The sequence below is a fragment of the Saccopteryx leptura genome, chromosome 8 (genome assembly GCF_036850995.1).
Source record: "Saccopteryx leptura isolate mSacLep1 chromosome 8, mSacLep1_pri_phased_curated, whole genome shotgun sequence".
NCBI lineage: Eukaryota > Metazoa > Chordata > Mammalia > Chiroptera > Emballonuridae > Saccopteryx > Saccopteryx leptura.
The window spans coordinates 3,796,641-3,803,807 of NC_089510.1; the positions used below are offsets into that span (position 1 = coordinate 3,796,641).

Below are 7,167 nucleotides of genomic sequence, written 5' to 3' on the forward strand. Positions count from 1 at the left end.
CATCTTGGCCTCGACTGGGCATGAGCTCAGCGGAAAACTTTCTCCTTTATTGTTTATCCCTTCTGCCCCCTATTTCAGAGTCTGGGTGAGCAGACTTACAAGTCTCCTGGGGAGACTGGGAATCCGGTCCTCCCTTCCCGCATGCGGGACAGACGATGTTAATCCCCTTGGCAGGGGCTCAGCTATTTTCTGGGATGTCTGAGGTTGTAACTCCTGGACTTGACCCTGATTCAGTGCAGCTCCCGGACTCAGTCAGGCCCAGCCCGCCTAGTCGCCTTCTCTTTGGTTAACTCCTGGCGCCTTCTCCAGTCTTCTGGCTGGGCTACTAGCAAAATGAACAGACGGATGAACAAGGGGGAAAAATGAAAGTTGAATACGCACACATGGGGCATTCGCATAGGCATGAGGATGTCATGAGAATTCTAAAGACAGGGAGGCGACATTGGGTGTGCATAAGACATTTTTTAGACAAAGGAGAAAGGGGGGGAAATGGGTATTAGACTTCATAAGTAAGAATAAGTGATTTACAGGTAAGGGGGAAGAGCCGAAGGTGTGTGGCAGGAAAACCCTTGCTCCGGGTGACTCAGAAACAATGGGACACGGAGGGTGGGGAGAGGGAGGTGACAGGCACCTGCCTGAAGCCCTCTTGGGCGGTAGTTCACATCAGGCTGAGCTGAGCACGTGAAGATCTCCATCCGGAAGCAGGTTTTGCTGACTGAATCTCTTGGGCAGGAAAGCGGGTGGGAAGGTCAAAGCTTCTTTCTGGGCCTTTTGTTTTTTAAAATAAAGCCCCGAATGACGATCTGAAAAGGGCAGCTTCGGGGTGGCGGAAGGTTGGTTCTTTCAATATCATCGTCTTACACATTTCTGACTAACGCAGCGTTCTCTGGGAAGTGAGGAAAGTTGAATTTGCATTGAAGTATGCCTTGCCTGGCTCGCAGATGCATTTAAAATAAAATGCTATTGGGGGCGGCGTGATTTTCTTTCCCCCCTCACTTTGAGCTGACTCATCCCGGGCACGTGCTAGAATTAATAACTCGATCGATGGGAGTTGAAAAGGGCTGGCATAAAGAGCAGCTGATTTCAAGATTGAGTTTCCTGTTTGGTAAACATATCAGTGTACTACCAGATGTTACAGTAATGGTTTTCTTTGCGGAAGCAGCTGCAGTTTTTATGTGGAATACCTAATTGGCCATCACGAGGGCTGTATTCCTGTCAACTGCAAGGAAAGTCATTAAAATTGGGTTTAACTAAGAACTGGATTATGGCTACATGGGACCCTAGGAAGCTTGGAGCACTTTTAATTGACTTGGAATGAACAAAGAAAGAGAAACAGCTACACCAGTCAACGTTGTGTCTGCTCTTCGTACTCTGCGTGCCAAGAACAAGGAAGCCTAGAAAACCGGAGCAAGCGTTCGAGTGTAAAAACAAATTACACATCACAATGTTTTTCCAACCTTGCATGAAAACGACGGTCTGAATAAACCTGAAGGGTCATAACCATTCTGGAAAGATCACTAAAACTCACTAGCACAAGAGAGAGAGGAGGGAAAAATATTAACTGAGTTCTTTATGCATTTTGTCTGTCAAGCCCTGTCCTAGGTGCTTGGAAACACAATATTGTTAATTTTATGCTCTGAGGAATCAAAATACAGTAGAAGAAGATGGATGCTACTTTGCAATATCTTCTCAAAAATTTTCCAGTTTTTCTGGCTTGTCTTAGAAGAATCAGTTGTAGCACAGATTGTCCTATAAAATAGCTTGTGAACAGATTTTTCCTTCTATTGATATAAATATCTGGTGTTTCTTTACATTTTGCTGCATTTCCAGTTTACGAACGTGAGTTCACTCTCTAAAGGTGAAGGAAGGAAGCAAAGAGATCAGTTAACTGTTAGAAGGTTTTAAACTGATTTCTACGCAAACCGCATGCCGTGCCTTCTCCTGGTCAATAGGCTTCACATGTGTACACTTTAAACCAGGTTTGGAGCAGCAGACTTAACAACATGTAAGACTTTCTTTGAAAATAAACACTTTTTTTTTTCAGCATTGGAAAAAAAAACAACAACACACGCTTCCCATGTAAATGTCCTGTGATATTGCCAGTCCTCACAAAATCAACTACGATTTAGGTTGAAAGAGGCGTAGCCGAAATGACATTTAGATTTAAATAAAACAAAACGACTTAATATTTACCCACACATCCATGGAAAAGGTAATCACCTTTTTCTGCTTCCGTGATGCGTAGAAATCATCTGTTCAAGTCAGTTCGAAGAAGTCCTTAGGTAGCCTGTTCACTAGGCCATTATGTCATTTAATTGAATACCTTGTTTGTAAAACTGTCATTTATATGATCTTAAGAACGAAAAATAAATTAAAAAAATACTTTAAGAAATTTGTAGTTGACTTTTATTTTTATTTTTTCCTAATTCTAATGAGAATATTCTAGTAAATTTTGAATAGATGTCAGTAAAATTGATGAACAGCGGGAGGTTTCCCAACAGTTACTAAAATATCCAAACAGAACACTTCCTCCTCTCTACTTTCTTGTATTCTCTTCCAATTAATGCACTCTCCAGTCTCACACCTGCTGGGTTCGGAAACTTGCATGTCACAGTAATGACTATGACCACTCCATCTTCCCACCCAGTTAGCAACAGTTATTTCTAACACATTCTGTTATTTCTATGCCTGTACTGTCTATTACTGTTATTCATTTTTATCTGGGGTATAGCAATAGAATACAAAACTACGGATGTCCCAATGTTACCAGAGGAAATAGGTTCTTCTGTTGTGTTACAGCAGAGAATTCAGGGATATTCACAAAGGAGGAGAAGTTTAAGCAAAAGTGGCAAGGTTTTTATTACAATGAAAAGCAAAAATAAACTCTAGAAGAAAGACAGATTGTGGGCAGGCTAGAGAGAGCAGCAGCCCTGAGGTCTTTGTTTAATTTTCTTCTATCTCTTTGAGTTTAGGAAAAAGCAGGTTTTCTTTCAAATTATCCAGTCTCTTTCCTGAATTTTCTCAGACTTGTCTTGGTTGCCATAGACATGACCCCATGATTGATGACTTGAACCCCAAGGTCACTGGCTTAAACCCAAGGTTGCTTACTGAGCCCAAGGGCACTGGCTTGAGCAAAGAATCACTTGCTCTGCTATAGCCCCCCCTCCCCCCCCCATCAAGGCACATATAAGAAAGCAATCAATGAACAACTAAGGTGCCACAACAAAAGAAAAATGATGCTTCTCATCTCTCTCCCTTCCTGTCTGACTGCTTCTCTCTCTCTTTCTTTTGAAAAATAAAAAATTATAAAGAATAATTACACTATAAACTCTAGCATATTCAAAACAAACATTAGGAGGTCATATACAATAGGAGAACATATTTTCAGTAAAAAAAAATGTCAACTTTAATATAAACGTTGGTTTAATATCAAACTTTGGATTCCACGATAAAGCCTATTTTATTTATGTACTCTCAGAACTATAGTATTCAGACTTAGCCTGGCAAGCTTGATAGAATGAGCATTTTCACACACTGCTAGTGGGTCAACTACATTGGGACAGCCTCCCTGGAAAGTCACTTGGGAGGGTGGACAGAACCTTATAAGTAAACGCTTTACTTTTTGCAGTAGTCTCACTTCAAGAATCCAGTCTTGGACATCCCCACCGGTGCTGTCAAACAGTTAGGCATAAAAGCCTCAATGTAGTTCTGAGATAAAATGAGATTTGAAGAATGGGTATCTCCTGGTGTTTAGAACTACAGGTAACTTTTTAATCTGCAAACTTTTTGTTTGTTTTCCATAATTAATCATTTAAATTTTATATGCAGGAAATATTTATAGATATTCATTAAAAGATGATCGAGGAGTTTTCTTATCCCCTACTTTTATTTCAGTGAACAAGAACAGAATGCAAAGAACACAGCATAGAAAAAAGGAAGATAAGGCCAAAGGCATTAATCAACATGACGAAGTCAGTGTAACATGGGAGAGAGCAGTAACATTTCTCATGCCAACATAAAATTCTTACGGCGGGAAAGGACTGTCTCCCAAGTATGTATGTTTGATTACTTTGTGCAAAAATGAAGGTTATAATTGTTATGTATAATGAATTTTTATGCGACCCATGTCATAAGTTGTTTTTCTGTATTTGATCTGACTCTAAGTCTAAACTATTGCAGTAATGTTTATTTGGCCATAAAGTAATATTTCCACTATTTCTATTTTCATTGGACACTGGCATTTTGAAGACACCTGCTATATTAGAGACGTCGTGATTAAAACCAGAATAAAACAATATTTAACATTTTTGATATCTAGCTGGTTAAAAATCCTAGAGAAGGTCTTTTGCTGGTATAACCACCGTTATGACATGAATCTGGATATAAACTTCCTTCCCGGTGATGTAATTCCAATTGACATTTTAATAGAATTAATGCCCTTCACATTAGCAAGTCAGGCTGCTTACAGGGCTGCTAAACATTTCATTCAGGTCCTGCTGATTAAGGGAATTTGTCAACACAACCAGCTTTACAAATGCACTGTGCCTTGTATCAGATTGGCTTGCTTCTCTCTTTTCTACAAAATACATTCGGACATCATCATGCTTCTCCCGACGTTATAATGGTATTTAGAACTCAAAAGCCGTGCTCACTTTTATGCTGACTGGAGAGACTCAGTGGGAAGGTCAGGGATATTCGTAAAAGCATAATACCTTCCACTGCTGGCCGCAGCAGTCCATTTGCTGTAACGGCCATCTGTAAGGGCAGGCTCAGCTTAGAAACGTCTTTGGCTAGGTCTACAGTTAGTATTTTTTGCTGACGATTAATTTATATGTGGCTACTTAATTTTTTTTTCCCCCTCAGAAAACACTGAAATCAAAGCTTGCATATTTATGAGTTTCTCAAAAATAGCTCTAGGCTGATTCATTTCAGCTAATTCATTTCTGTTAATTAAAATATCAAGCCTGACGTGTTTGTAGCAGAGCAGCAAAGTAGAGACGTAAACAGTTAAAAAAACAACAACAACACAAAGCATAGTAGAATGAGGAGAGGAGCCATTCTTCGTCCTTTAACTTGTCAAGTCTCTTCTTTAGTGGTCCCGGAAGAAACAGCCTCTCTGTGATTCAGAGGGAAGCGTTTCCCTCAGAGAGCCGGCAGGAATGAAAATATCTGCCATATTGTCGTCCTCACCACCACTGTTTTAGGTACATCTCATCAAATCTTAAAACAATCAAAAAAGGAAGGAAGGGAGGGAGGAAGGGAGGGAGGGAGGGAGGGAGGAAGGAAGGAAGGAAGGAAGGAAGGAAGGAAGGAAGGAAGGAAGGAAGGAAGGAAGGAAGGAAGGAAGGAAGGAAGGGAGACTAACAGCATCAAAACTGAGACTTCTATGAGGTGAGTGTCACCTTCTAAGAGCCAGGTCTGGATTTTGAGTGTTAGCCACCGCCACCCCGACCCCATTCCTGGAAGTGTTTCCTTAGGTCTCTGTGTACCAGGCAGAAAAGCAATCCCTGAGCACGTTAACAGACATTGTTAACATTGTCATCTCCTGTGAGGTCGGTCTTCTCAGCCACCTCCTCAGATGAAGTTCTAGCAGCTTCTAGGCGGCTGTCTTGAAACGTTGTTCCACATCCAGAACATGTCTTTGGGGTGATGGACTTGGAGCAGCCGAGGCCACGCCTCTTCCAGGAACAGGCAGTGGGATCGCCCCCACGCTCCTGGGGCAGAGAGAGCCTTTGTCCTCTCTTATTGACCTGCCTACTCCTTCTTCCAGCGTTTTAGATTCTTTGCCGGTGTTGCAATGGGCCGCCCTTATTTTTCCTTTAGGAGGTAAGTGTGAGCCATGAAAAGAGCCTCAGATATTTTTTATGTGTGCCAGAGAGTCTAGTATGCTCCGGGAACTAAAAAAGAAAAAAAAAAAATCTCCAAGCTTGATAAGCATAATTTTCCACCAGTAATGAATCTAACTTGTCCTATGACTTAAACTTGCTTCTATGACCTCCTTTTTACAATGTTATTCTGAAATAGCAATGGGTCATATAAACCAACATGAATGGTAAATATTAGAAGTGATATATTTATTTTGCATACTCTAATAAGTTGTAACATTACCTCTATTTTTCTTATAAAAATCTTTTTCCTTCACAGTTTTTTTTTTTAATATTGATTTTGGTGCCAAAGGTTTTTCACTAATTGTATTAAGAACTATTTATTCCACAAAAATGTTTTATTTTTTTAATGCTCCACAGTGTTCCCCTCCCCCCAAATCCTAATAATACGGTTGTGTGTCTTCTTTGTTTATCTCTTCAGATGTGTGCAGTCTATTCTGTAAAATAATTCTTACCCTCTCAGCAGCTGAACATACATATATAAACATCATGAACTATTCTTACACTTATCTCTTCAGAATTGATGCATAAAGTATCCAGTCTGTATATTCTTTTAACATTAATATATTTACTAGCACAAGCACTAACTGATTTATGTAGAATGACAGATTACATTAAAAATAAATATTTTAAATACATATTAATTTGTTATTACAATCACAGTCATCAATAAGCTAAGCTCCTGGGGTTTTCTTTTAAAAGGTACAAAACAGCCAGTTCTCATTAACTACACTTTTGAATCCAATTTGCATGATAGCAGAGTGGTAACTTGACATCCTTCCTTGTAGAATCAATGGCATTCTTTTATTTATTTTTCTTGCTTTATATATTCATGGATTGGCCCTGGCTGGTTGGCTCAGTGGTAGAGCATCAACCTAACATGTGGATGTCCTGGGTTCGATTCCCAGCCAAGGCACACAGGAGAAGTGCCCGTCTGCTTCTCCCTTCCTCGTCCCCCCCCCCCATCTCTCTCTCTCTTCCTCTCCTGCAGCCATGGCTCCATTGGAGCGAGTTGGTCCCGAGTGCCAAGGACGGCTCCATGGCCTCCGCCTCAGGAGCCAAAAAATGGCTCCGGTTGCAACAGAGCAAAGGCCCCAGATGGGCAGAACATCACCCCCTAGTGGGCTTGCCATATTCATGGATTTTCTTCATTTCCATTTCCATTGGTCTAACCACTACTTTTTGGGCAGATTTCTCCATCTCTTCACACTCTCTCCACATACTAGAAGTTGCATTATTCTTGTCAAGAGAAGCCCGTATCTAGTTCTGTCTGCATATTCTC

At 40.6% G+C, this 7,167-nt stretch overlaps 1 non-coding gene across 1 annotated transcript; it reads left to right on the top strand.

Annotated features, from left to right (window-relative positions):
• Nucleotides 1-6,725: 6,725 nt before the first annotated feature.
• Nucleotides 6,726-6,801, top strand: TRNAV-AAC (transfer RNA valine (anticodon AAC)). The gene has a single exon. It is a non-coding gene; the product is annotated as a tRNA-Val (tRNA).
• Nucleotides 6,802-7,167: the final 366 nt, after the last annotated feature.